The sequence below is a fragment of the Mesocricetus auratus genome, unplaced genomic scaffold (genome assembly GCF_017639785.1).
Source record: "Mesocricetus auratus isolate SY011 unplaced genomic scaffold, BCM_Maur_2.0 Super-Scaffold_100013, whole genome shotgun sequence".
Lineage (NCBI taxonomy): Eukaryota > Metazoa > Chordata > Mammalia > Rodentia > Cricetidae > Mesocricetus > Mesocricetus auratus.
This window is the reverse complement of record NW_024429196.1, coordinates 42,282,052-42,296,014: the sequence shown is the minus strand read 5'-3', so window position 1 is coordinate 42,296,014 and position 13,963 is coordinate 42,282,052. Positions and strand designations below refer to the sequence as shown.

Genomic DNA, 13,963 nt, shown 5'->3' with positions numbered 1-13,963 from the left:
AAGTTTCCTTTTTAATTTTAAGAGGTTTCAGCACAGAATTCACATCCATGATTTTTAAATAAAAAGCATCCGTTCCAAGGGAAAGAAGCAAGCATTGTATAGAAACAGAAGCTCTGTATCTCTAAAAGTTAAGGCCAGCGCGGACAGGATAGAGAAAGACACAAAAAGCTAGACACAGTAGGACAAACCGCTCTGACAGAGCTTGTTAATTTTGTAAGCCTTACACAACACAAGAACATAAGACTCCTTCAACCTCTCCTCTGAAAGGTTGAGAGTTGGGACAAATGTAAAATGCTGCTTAATGTGCACAAGTAAAGCCAAGAACATCAAACTCATTTCACTTAGTGTCAGCCCTGACGATTCATCATTACGGTCAGGCCAACTGTGGTCTCTGGGCTGAAACAATTTTATCCATTTTTTTAAAAAACAGAATGTTCCAGCTTGGATCTCATATCCTTAGGGTTACAATATTGAATTCTGAATTGGGAAACTTAATCTTGCAGCCAGATTTGACAAGATGCTGGTTGGATGGAAGGCACAAGTGATGATTGGTGGGTGAAGTGCCCCAGGTCAGAATTTGGGAAAAATAGGTTTTGTAAAATTTGGCTGCAATATAAAGACCCCATGTTTGAAATTTTCTATTTTTGTAGAGGTGTCCAGAATCTTAAGAGTAGACTCTTGCTGCATTCATTGTCTCAGTTTCAAAATGTTCTTAATAGAGTGAACATTATATATTCTTGGATTTGTTTCTTAGCATATTTCTGATGCTGATAATGCAAAAGATGCCTAGAATTATAGTCAAAGGTTTATGGGAACAAAGGAAAACCTTCCTTAAATCCAAAATAATCATATTTGTTCTGTGGTAGAAAATTAACATTATATTCAAGAGCTAAAATTGTGATTTCTTTATGGAAAACTTTGTGTGTGTGTGTGTGTGTGTGTGTGTGTGTGTGTGTGTGTATGAACATATTTAGATTTCCAGTTACTAAAGGTAAGAATGAAAACAGGTCAATTTGGTAATCCAGTTACCACGGACAAAAGTATATGAACACACATGCATACACACATGTGTGCACAGTTGTATCACACATAATAAGGATTTTAGAAATGCTTGATTTTTTAACTTCTAATTGTCTGAAGGAGTTTTAAGTTTCTTTTAAATTTAATATATTCAGAAACTATGTTAGGTATGTACTTTAAAACACTTTTCATCTAAGTTGTTGAGAACACCTTGCAAGCTTTCCAACTTAAAATTTGAGCACACTGGTTATTAGAAGCAAAAGATGATGACTGTCTCTTCCCTCATAAAATCAGATTTGTCTTCCAATACATTTCCATTGTGTAGCTACTTCCTATGAGTGCTGAAACATACAAACTGGGATTGTTTTATCTCTTCTGTATTTCCCCTAAACAGAAAGAGAGGGAAGCATCACAGAGATGAACACGGTTTAGATATACACACGATTGAGATGAGCTACGTAGTGCACTTAAAAAATTATAAAATAAAGCATACTTTGAGGGAGTAATTTCAATAAGATGCAACAATACAAATTGGAAAGCAAAATATCCTTTATTTCCCTGTCTGCAAACTAATATTCATTAACAATATCTTATCTATCTTTCCAGAAAGTTTCCATGTATATATAAGCACATGGAGTATTTCTGTCACCTGAGTACATGCATATTTTACAAAGTTCTGTAACTTATTGCATATATTTATAAGCACATATTGAATGCCACGTATTACTTAAAAATAGATCTGTATTAAGAAAAAAGACAAGGTCTACTCCTGTAATCAAATGATACTCTTGCCTCAGACTTCCAAAAAACCTGGGTTCACATACCTGGCTCTTAATCTACATCCTTTTCTGCAATATTCCGTTTTCTGAGTGTTCAGTATTCAGTTGCTGAGCATCAACATTTAAAATAAGTCCTGTCGTCAATTAGCCTAAGCAATGTGTTCCAGAATCTTCTAAGTGGGGTTTTCTTTCCCAAAATAACTCATACATGGCCCTTCCTAAGAGATGGTGTGTTAGTTAGGGTCACTGTTGCTATGATGAAACACCATGACCAAAAGCAAGTTGGGGAGGAAAGGGTTCATTTGACTTACACTTCTACCTTGATGTTCATCATTGAAAGGAGTCAGGACAGGAACTCAAATGGAAGGACCCTGGAGGCAGGAGCTGATGCAGAGGGTTGCTGCTGACTGGCTTTCTTATAGAACCCAGGGCCATCAGCCCATGGATGGCACCACTCACAATGGGCTGGGCCCTCCCCCATCAATCCCTAATTAAGAAAACACAGTACAGCTGTATGTTATGGAGGCATTTTCTCAATTAAGGTTTTCTCCTTTCAGATAGTTTGCTTTTCAAGTTGACATTAGTCCAGCCAGCACAACTGACTCCTTTTTAACTTGGCACATGAACTCATCTCCTTTAAGCCACACCCTTCTTTTCTATTTGTTTTATTTGATTTTATTTATTTTACTTTGAGACAGGGTTTCACTGTGTTGTGTAGCCCTGGCTGTCCTGGGACTAGGTCTGTAGACCAGGATGGCCTTGAACTCACAGAGATCTGGCTGTCTCTGCCTCCCAGGTGCTGGGATTAAAGGTATGAGCCACCATCGACCAGCTACCCTTCCTTTCTTATTCATCCCCAAGATCTCACATTAAAAACAGAAATAACTTTAGAAGTTCCACAGTCTTACAAATTCAAGCACATTGAAATTTCAGTGTCTTTAAAACATTCAGTATCTCTAAAAATCGAAAATCCCTTTTCAAAGTTCCAAGCCTTTCAACTGTGGCTCCTATAAAAATCAAAATTAAATTAAATACCGTCTTCAAGAGGGACGAACCAGGGCACAGTCACAATATGAACCAAGCAAAGCCAAACTCTGACAGTATAAATAGCTCAATGTCCAGTTATTTGGCATTCACTTACCACCTTCTGGCTTTTCCAGTTAGCTTGGGTCACTTCTCCAGCTCTGCCCTCTGCAGCACATACAACTTTTCTTCTAGGCTCTGGCTGGCTCCACTCCACTGCTTCTGCTGTTCTTAAAAAGAACGAAATGTACTTTAAAAATGCCTCCAGAAGATGCCACTGTAAGATAGTTTCTGAATTAGCGAGTGATGGGGGAGGGCTCAACCCATTGTGGGTGATTCCATCCCTGGGCTGGAGGCTCTGAGTTCTATAAGGAGGCTGAGCAAGCCGGTGAACAGCATCCCTCCATTGCCTCTGCATTAGCTTCTGCTTCCAGGTTCCTGGCCTGTTTGTGTTCCTGTCCTGACTTCCTTCGGGATGTGGAAGTATAAGTCATACAAACCCTTTCCTCCCCAACTAGCTTTTGGTTATGATGTTGCATCACAGCCAACAGTAATCTTAATAAAGATAGATGATAAAATGTAATGTTAAAAATGAAAAGTAGATTAATGGCATTGTGAAAGATATTTGTCATTTACATGTAGAATATCCAAGTCAATTAAGTCAGCAATAAAGATCACAATGTTGTATGTAGTGGTAAAGAAAGAAGAACAAGAAGAGTAAGAGTGATATAAGGAACCAGTTCTCAGTTGGATATGTTATGACTTTAGAGCCAAGGCAGCCATTTAGCTGATCAGAGTGCATGTCTTACACTCTGTGGGCCTCACTGCTCCTTAGTAAGATAATCGACACAGGGCTTTTCCCAGTGTTTGACAGCTAGTATACCTAAATTAGTGAGCAGAAGACAACAAGGAATTCATGGTACCGACTGTAAGCTGGATTCCTATTTTCTATCTTTCATTTTGTATCAGACCAGTCTTTCACCTCTGACTTACACATTTCATAATGTATTAGAGAGAAGACTGAGCCAAAAATAATCAGAATTACCTTTTGAATTTTACTAACTTGCTGTTTTGATAAAGTAGGCAAAATGTCTGCTACTTGAATACTTAGGAGAATATGCTACAAGTTATAGTTTACATTTCTTTTAGGATATCAGTGGTTGTGGGTCTTAATCACATTACTTCATGTATATGAAAAAGAAAGTGAATTGGGAGACAATGAAATCTTCTATTTTGGGGGAAGGGGGTGCTTGGAACTACTCATGACAGCTTTTCCTGGAAATTGATTTTCTGACCTGCCCATTGGAGAAATACACAATTTCCCCTTCTCTATTCTCCCCCAGATGCCAGGCTAAGTACTCTGAATTTCACATATCCATCTTCACTGTGAGCATCAGAGCAGTTTGTTGCCTCCTCAAGCTCAGAACAGACTCTCAATAACAATGGCCTTGACACACTTGGCAGCCAAGTTCTAGAATTCACTTCTCAACTTGTGGAAACAGAAGCCAGCCCTGAGCTGTTGACCTCTCTTTTTATGACCATATTGCCATGTGAATGGAAGAAGGGAGATATCAACCCAGATGTTCTTTCTGAAGTTTCATGGTTACTCTCTCCCTCTCTTAGTCTTAACTCTGACAGCCACTAAAACTATCCGGGAAAGGCTCTAAAGTCTACTGACTACATGCAAGGCCAGCTCTAGAAAGTTCCACTTTGTTTCTCTGAGTGGTGCTTGTATAATACTGGCAGGGAAGTAGGGAGATGGGAGATACTTGTTGAAATGTCATGTGGTATGTGTTGTTCTTTTGTTTCAAATGCTAGGATAAAGCTGGGGGGGGGTCCCATGGCAGGTTCCATGGCCAAGAGGGAGACTGAGACACTGAAGTGGGGGACAAACACTCCAGGCAGACAGAGCTTGAGTGAGAAGTTTTATTAGAAAGGGGAGGGAGGGGGAAGGAAATAGAAAAGAGAGAGACACAGAGACACAGAGGGAGGACAGAAGAGAAGGAGACAAGAGCAGAAAGAGAGGAGAGTGGGGAGAGAGAAAGAGCAGAAAGAAGAGTAAGAGCAGTAAGAGAGCAGAAACAGCAGACAAAGAGTAGAAAGAGAGCAAAAGAGCAAGAGAGCATAAGTGGGCGGAGTCAGTCTGTCTTTTAAAGGGTCCTTTGCACTTGCGTGCAATGCAACTAGTACTCATGGAATCCTGGGCTGACCAGAGTACTGCCTGATTGCACTCTGCTAGGTGACAGGGGCCAGCCAGCATAATGCCTGAATCCTTACAGTATGTGCATGCCTTTTGGATATCTGAAGATGAAGGGATCAGGATAGATAAATTTTAAAGAGTATCTGTAGTACAGTGGGAATTTTAGAAAAATTTAAATAATAAAGATTTATATTAGAGGTCAGGAGGAAGCAAAGAAAGAAATAACAGACTAACTTGTGATGCTTAATTAGCCATGGGGAGCACGGTAGTGGGCAATAGGGAGTTAGCCTTAGTAGTTGGATATAGATTCTGGCAGCATTTCTACATCATAAGCATTTGCACATGACCTTTGGGAAAGGTGGAACAGACTGCCTGGCCAAGGCATGAGGAATTCTCTCATTTGTTATAAACCGGTGGCTAGGTCCCAGTGGATATAGTTTTTTATAAGCTACTTGAGGCAGGTACCATATTTTTGCACAGCTTTTAGTGCAATGTTTTACACATACTAGGCACTCAATAAAGATTTGTGAAGTACATGAGCACACAGGGTTTCCATAAAGGCCAGATCCAAGGTTGTTCAGCTGGTTCTGACTCCATTTTTATCGCCATTCAGAACTTACAACTCCCACAGTGGTAATAACAAGAACCCCTCAGGCATGAGTAGTATTTAGTATTTTTGTATGTAGTGTCAACTTTCATGTCAAAATACTATATGTTCAACCAGTTAAGTTACTGTTGTTGTGGGAACCATGGCTTTTTTGCACCTAAAATAAACACTAGATTTTCTGGTCTATTCAGAAGTAACACTGTACCCATTGCCTTTACAAGCACAACTTCCTCCCCAGGTTTGTTTGACACATCCAATTACAAGTTGGTGTGCTAATTATATGACAGTTCTGGACTTAATAGTCTTTTTTCTCTTAGTAATTCTGTGATAACTGTATTTCTAAACAACAGTTTGGTATCAGCTTTGCTTCCTTGGAGCACATTTTGAAAGGGGGTGTCTGGTGACAGAGAGGGAGGACTGATGACCAAAGGGATTAAGACTGGGCTGGTTTAACCCCCAGAAACAGCTGACCTGACAAGGGTTAGCTCTTGAATCCCAGCCTGGGAATCCAGCATGGGACTAATCAAGACCCCCTGGATGTGGGTGTCAGTGAGGAAGCCTAGGTAATCTATTGAGCCTTGGGTAGTAGATCAGTATTTATCCCGGGTATACACATGGACTTTGTACTCTCATCCAACAATGTGAGAAGCACTCTCACCCTGAACTCTTGGGAGAGGGTCTAGGTCCTGCTCTGGATGAAATGACAGACTGTGGACACCCCCATGGAGGGCCTCACCCTCCCTTGGGAAATGAGGGGATATTGGGGTGGTTGGTGGAAGGGCACGGGAGGAGGGGAGGGAAACAGAGAGGGACCTGGAATTGACATGTAGAGTAACCTTGTTTCTAATTTAAATTTAAATTTAAAAATAAATAATAATAAAAGAAAGGGGGTGTCTGTTTGAGTTAGGTTATGTGAGATGTAAGAAGAATACCATTGATTACATTTCCTCATCTTGTCCAGTGCAGACAAGATGACATGTCACTGCTGCATTTCTCTAACTTTACTATAACTATTAGTAAACTAGAACTTTCTCTTTACTATTCTTAATGGGAGGATTCTTAAACGAGAGTTCTGAAAAGTGGGAAAAGTACCTAGATGTTTAGTTCTCATAATCTAGCTTGTGAATGAAAGTCAAGGAAAGTGCCTGGTACCTGAGTGAGGGGACAGGTGGGGACAATGAAGTGGAGCCAAGTGCTTCTCTTCTCCCAGCTCCAGCCAGCACACTTCAGGGATGCTGGTTAAGCACACTGGTTAAAAAGATTGGCCTTAAGCCAGCAGCTTTTTCTGTGCTACTTGATGCTTTCTGATACAGTCTCTTGGGGAAATCCTTTAAGTGTCGATCCCTTTCTAGATTGAGAGCCCCTTGTTGTTAAATGCTGACTTACTTACAAGGCTTTTACTTTATCTAGTGATCACCTGCACTGTCTAGTGCTGCAAGGACAACACTTTGTCCATGTTGATTACCCATCAGAAGCTAGCATCAAAATTTTCAATACCTCCACTGCAGTTTCCCCAGACGCTGTATTCATCTCTTCCCTATCTCCTACCCTAACTGCCCCCACACTGTTCCCCAGCTCAAAACCAGATCCTAACTTCTTCTTAGCATCTTCTTGCCATTTTCAACCCTGGACTGGAGTTAATATTTCTGACCTGTTTCTCTTTCTCCCCATAAGTTACAAATTGGTTCATCCAAACATGTTTTCTGAAACAGAATAAAGATACAAAAATCGTCTCACGTTTTGAGTACAGAGTCTCCCGAAGGTATTGGGGTGAAGGATATGTATCTTCCTGTTCCTGTCCTCATGTCCTGTGTGCAGTGAATGATTTCTCCTCTTGGACAACACAGCATTTCCTTTCCCCCATGTCCTCTGACATAGCGGTCTTTGGCAAACAGAAATGCAGCTGCCCAGCACTCTTCTTTCATTCCGTAGATGAATTCATATGTGAATTATCGTCCCCTATTTATGTTTTAAAGTGGATTTCATGATATTATATTATGTTAGTCTTAAAAAGTTAATTTGAGTAGATTAATTTCATCTTTCACAGGTGATAGTGCTTTTGAATAGACAGGTTTTTTTTTTCACTTCTGACTCACATTGCCTAAGTCACTCTCTTTATCAGTTCTCCTTAGGATCTGCATGTGTACACAGGTATCAATGCAAAAGCTTCTCAAACTGTGACAAAATATATAAAGGGATAATTCTTATCACAGGTAACTTAGATGCTTTCTTTGTTTGAGTTAGAGTTGATAACAGGGCATATATTAATTATTTTTGTATCTTTTATTGACTGATAACCTATTGTTGCTTACCCACTACATAGCACATGAGGGATGGAATGACAGCTAAAAGAGTTTTTTAAATGCCTTACCTATTTTATAGTATAAGCAAGAAAACCCGCTTTGTATGCAAGTTAAAAACAAAGAAAAATTACAAGTTGTGATTAATATCAATCAATAAATAAACGCTATTGCTAATATAGTGAGTGCTCAGAACATGATCCAAGAATGAAGCTGTATGAGAAGAAATCTGAGACCTTGTGAGATAATTCCAAGAAAACAAAAGTCTTGTAATCTCTATTCAACCAAAACATGGCTTCATTCTTGTAATGTGTTTTCATGCTCCCACCCCCCCCCAAGGTGTGGTACATAGGATTGGGTTTGCTTCAGATTACACATTGCTGCTTACTTTTGTTATTCAAAAAGTTTCCAAGCACAGGTTGCCCTTGTGACTGTATACAACTAAACTCCTAAGATCTTTCCTAACTTTTTTTGGTCTGATGTTGTCAATAAAGTTGTCTATTGCACGAGACTTAAGTCCACCTCATTTTTAGGCTGCACTCTCCCAGGTTCATGCTACCAACTAGAGCAGTAACAGTGAACCATTAATAAAGTTAGTGTGTTGTTTGGAAAAGGTATAAATCTGTTCACCAAGGACGCATAAGTTGAAAATATTGTGTGTGAGAACTAAATAACCCTATTTTATTTATACATTATTCAGCCTCAGGTATAGCAAAAGAAAATAGATTAACAATGAGACTTTACTCAAGAGTACAATGAAATAACCACCAAAATGGAAAGCAGAGAGAAACTGATGGGGTTGGTGTAGGAAGGGTAATCTTGAGGGTTTTAAAGAGAAAAATCATCTGTGGAGGCATTAAGCCTGTGAACTAAAATAGCCTTGGAATTTAGGGTAGAGGTGGAGGCGAGAGGGACCAGGATCCTAGTGTAGACTTTGAAATCTATAACAGGCATTTGTGAGCTGGGAACCAAGGAGCCTGGAGACCAGCTGCAACAGGTGTATGTCCATGACAGCTGTATGTCCTTTCAGCCAGAGGCAAGGTGTAGAGAGAAGCCTTTTCCTTGCCAGCTGCTTTGTTTTTTCCCCGCCAGCTGCTTGGGCTCTGCCACAGTTGCAGTCCCCAAATAAACACACAGGAGGCAATATTAATTATGAAGCTTTTGACCATTTGTTTGGTTTCTTACTGACTATCACTGACTTATGTATTTATCTCATAATTGTTAGTCTAAGTATTTCTCTTACCGGAGAAAGGGTCCAGACCTTTTACTGCTCTGGAGGCTATACCGTGACTCTCTGTGTTTCTCCTTCCCAGAATCCTCAACTCCTAATCTCACCTGTCTTGCTTCCCTATTGGCCAACAGTGTTTTATTCAACAACCAATAAGAGACAGATTTCAGAATGACATCTCCCATCAGCAAGGGAAGTGACTTCTTGAATCACTTTGAAAGTTCTTGAAGAATGCTGGCTTTTATCTAACCGCCAAAAGTCCCTCTGCAGGCCAGCTTGAGCAGAGCCTAGACTCAATTTTGGACTAAGTCAGTGGGCTTGCCCTTATCAGGGTCAATGGGGGTAGCCTTTTTACCTGCCTGTGGAAATGATGTGGTAGTCACGATGATGATTTTGTGGAAATGGTGAGCTGATGATGGTGACGTTGCTGATGATAGCAGTGGTGTGCTAATGGTGGTGATGATGGTAGTGATAGTAATGTTGATGATAACATAGTGGTGATGGTTGTGAGGATGCTTCCATTCCTGATGATGTTGGTGATGATAGTGGTGACAGCCATAGTGGTGGTGATGACGAGAATGAGGAGAATGTTTATGATAGTGGTAGTGAAGGTGATAGTAGCAATGATAGGGATTACGATAGATATTTGATGATAGTGATTATAAGTCACAAAAATTTAAATTTTAATTTGTGGTAAAAATAATAGTTAGGTCAAATATGTTTCTTGACATTTTGTTATAGCAGTTTTAGAAGTAATAGAAAATAGATGCCAGGCGGTGGTGGCACACGCCTTTAATCCCAGCACTCGGGAGGCAGAGGCAGGCGGATCTCTATGAGTTCGAGGCCAGGCTGGACCAACAGCCTCCAAAACAATACAGAGAAACCCTGTCTCGTAAAAACAAAACAAAAAACAAAAAAAAACAAAAAAACAAAAAAAAAAGAAAAAAATAGAATGGCATTATGTTGAATGATCTTTTTTTGACTTCGAATAATTTACTACTGACAAAAATTTACAGTGAAGGAAAAGGCGATACTTCAGAGCTTACGTGTTTTATTTGGTAAGTACTAATATTATAAAATCAAAGTGATCACTATTACTTTGTTTTTGAGGTAAAATCTAGAGTTTTGATACCAACTTATCTTATTTTTTTACTTAAAAATGTGTATGCCCTTTTCCTTACAAGCACACACATAGCCCCTTACTAATTTCATGACCCCTGTGGTTATTGCAAAAGAAGCACACAGATCTTAAAAGTCAAAGGTAACATCCACGAATGAGAAAAAAATCTGCAGTGTTATATCTTTCTGGGTATTAGTTACTTAACTCATAGTTTTTTTTCAAGTTTTATCCATTTACCTGAAAATTTTGTAATTTTGCTTTCATAAAAGAATAATATTTCACTGTGCAAATGTTTCATAATTTTTATCATCCATTCATCAGCTGATGGACATCTAGGCTGTTTTTATTTCTTGGCTATTATAACTAGAGCTGCAATGAACAAGATGAACAAGTATCTCTGTAATAAATTATGGAATTTTTTGTGTTTATGGACAAGAGTGATATAGTGGGATCATACCCTAGAGGTCTATTTCAGCTTTTTGAGGAACTTCCACATTGATTTCCATAGTAGCTGCACAAATGTGCACTCCTACCAGTGATAGTGTTTCTCAACATCCATGCCAGCATTTGTTATATATTTTTTAACTTAGCCATTCTGACTATGATAAGGAAAAAAATCTCAAAGTATTTTTAATTTTCATTTCCATGATAGCTGAGGATGTTGAATACTTAAAAAAAAAGATTCTTGGCCATTAGCATTTCATCTTTTGAGGAATTTCAGTTTAGTTCTGTGCTCCATTTTTTTTGCTGAGTTGCTTATTAAACAATTTTGTCCCAGAGAGTCTATGTACCCAGAGGACATTTCTCAACATAATAAAGGCAGTTAACATCATCCTAAACAGAGAGCTTCAAAGTATCATAACTAAAATCAAGAACAAGGCAAAGATGTCGACTCTACCCTTTCCTGTTGAACATAGTATTTTAAGTTGTAGGTAGATCAACAAAAAAAGTAAAGAAGATAAGTTGATATACACATGAAATGAAGAAGTCAAAGTATCCTTATTTGGAGATTATATGATTCTAAAATCTCCCCCAGAAAACTTCTACAGCTGATAAACATATTCAGCAAGTAGAAAAATACAAAGTTGACATACAAAAAATAGACTTCCTATATGCAAAGGACAGAGAACAAAATCAAAGAAACAGTAGCTTTCACAACAGTCTCAAGACCAATAGAGTGTCTTGAAACAAATCTAAGCAAGTTAAACACTTGCACAACTTTACAACTCTGAAAAAAGAAAGAAGAAGATAGGCTACCGTGCTCATGGATTGATAGGATTAATGTTGTGAAAGAGACCTACTCCCAAAAGCAATCTATCAAATGCAATAAAATCGCCACCAAATTTCAACTCACTTTCTCACAGAAACAGAAAAAATAACCCAAATAAAAATACTAAAGACTCAGTATGGCCAGAACAATACTACATAATAAAAATATTTCTGGAAGAATCAACGGAAACAGATGCAGAGATCCACAGTCAAATAGTAGGCTGAGCTTGGAAATCTTGCTGAAGAGAGGGAGGGAGGGTTGTAGGAGCCAGAGAGATCAAGGAAACTACCAGAAAACCCACAGAATCAACTAACTTGGGTTCATAGCATCTCAAAGAAACTGAACTGACAACCAGGGAGTCTGCATGGGACTGACCTAGCCACTCTGCACATATTGTAATTAGATAGTTTGGTCCTCTTGTATGACTGCTAACAGTGGGAGCAGGGGCTGTCTTTGACTATTTTGAGGCTTTTGAGACCCTATTCCTTGTACTGGGTTGTTTTACTCAGTCTTGCGACAAGGGGTGGTGCTTATTCTTACTGCAACTTGATATTCCAAGTTTTGTTGCTGTTCTTGGAGGCCTTCCCTTTTCTGAATAGAAATGGAGGAGGAGTGGATGGGGAGGCAGGTGCAAAGATGGTTGGGGGGGCGGTGAAGGAGATGAGGGAGGGAAAACAACAGCTGAAATATAAAATAAATTTAAGAAAAAAGAAAAGGTAAACAAATTAAAAGAGAATCAACAACAACAAAAGACTATTGGAATGCACTCTCACCCTGGACTCTTGGGGGAGGGTCTAGGCCCTGCCCTGGATGAAATGACAGACTGTGGACACCCCCATGGAGGGCCTCACCCTTCCTGGGGAAATGAGGGGCTATTGGGGGAAAGGATATTGGGGGGAAGGATATTGGTGGAAAGGCATGGGAGGAGAGGAGGGAAAGGGAGTGGTACCTGGGATTGACATGTGAAGCAATCTCGTTTCTAATTTAAATTTAAATTTAAATTTAAAAATAAAAATTTAAAGAAAAAAAAAGACTGTTGGAAAGCTCAGCATCCCAGACTTTGAGTCACACCACAGATTACAGTAATATAGTAATAAAATCATTATGGTACTGGCATGCAAACAGAGCAGTTGATCATTGCAATAGAACTGCACACATAAGCACTGTGTTTTGACAAAGTGTTTAACAAAGTACATCAAGGTTGTGTTGCATCAGCAGAGAAGTCTCCAAGAGCAAGTTTATCCCCCCAAACTGAAGATATTCATGGAAAAGAAGTTACCGTTGAAGTTAAATGGTTGGTGGCAGACATGTACAAGGAACTGTACAGGCCTTGGATCCCTTTATGAGTCTTATGGCTGGTGAGTGTACAGAGATGGCAACTAGTGGGCAATAGAATAACATCAGAATGGTGGTCATATAAGGAAACAACGTCATCATGTCAGAAGCCTTGGAAAGAGTCTAAACAATAGCTTTCCAGGAGAGAAGTCCAACCCCCCCTCCCTCCGCCGCCAAAGGGCCTGTCTGACTATGGTGTAGAATTGGACCATGTATATTTTCATATGAAACCTTTTGCTAAATAAATTTGTGATACTTAGGAAAAAATAAGCATTGTGAAGAGGTAAGATTTTCAACAAATGGCAATTGTCAAACTCGGGACCTGCATGTGGAAGAATGAAACTAGATCCTTATCTCTCGCCCAGCACAAAACTTTAAACTGATCAAACCTCAACGTGAGACCTGATACCTTGAATCTGATAAAGGAGAAAGTGGAAGTACACTTGAACTCATTGGCATAGGAAAGGACTTTCTGAACAAGACACCGATAGTGCTGGCATTAAGACCAGCAGTTAGTGAATGGGACCTCAGTATACTGAAAACTCTCTCCAGCAAAAGACAGAGTTATTTGGGTGAAGATGTAACCTAAGGAAATGATGGGGGACTTTACCAGCTTTACAAATGACTACTATCTAGATTATACAAACATTTATACGTATATTCATACCTTCATAACATGGCCCTGACTTTGCCTTGAGGTCTGTCGTTCACTGTTATTAGGGAGAAACATTCTTCATTTGCTGCTTTGGTAAATTATTGAGCTGATCTTTCTTTGAAGTACTGCCTGTTATTGCTCTTATCAGGCAAATGTTTTGAGTATTTTCTGGTGTGCACCTGCCACTCCCCACCACATGATTCTGTCTCCTTACACCAAAAGGTCCTCAACATACACTTAGGAAGTTCTCATTACAGATGAGATGCCAATGCAGACGGTGGACAGAGAGGGGTAGAGGAGCCAGGGAACTGATGATAACTATGTGCATGAACTCTGTGCAAGGGAACTTGTGGGAAACTAGCACAGCTTTGCTAGCTCTGCTTCTGAATTTGGAAAACAACATGAAAAGAGTCTCAACTATTTACT

At 39.4% G+C, this 13,963-nt stretch overlaps 1 pseudogene; it reads left to right on the top strand.

Moving 5' to 3' along the window:
* The first annotated feature begins 12,792 nt into the window (after positions 1-12,792).
* Positions 12,793-13,009, top strand: LOC110341182 (annotated as a pseudogene).
* Positions 13,010-13,963: the final 954 nt, after the last annotated feature.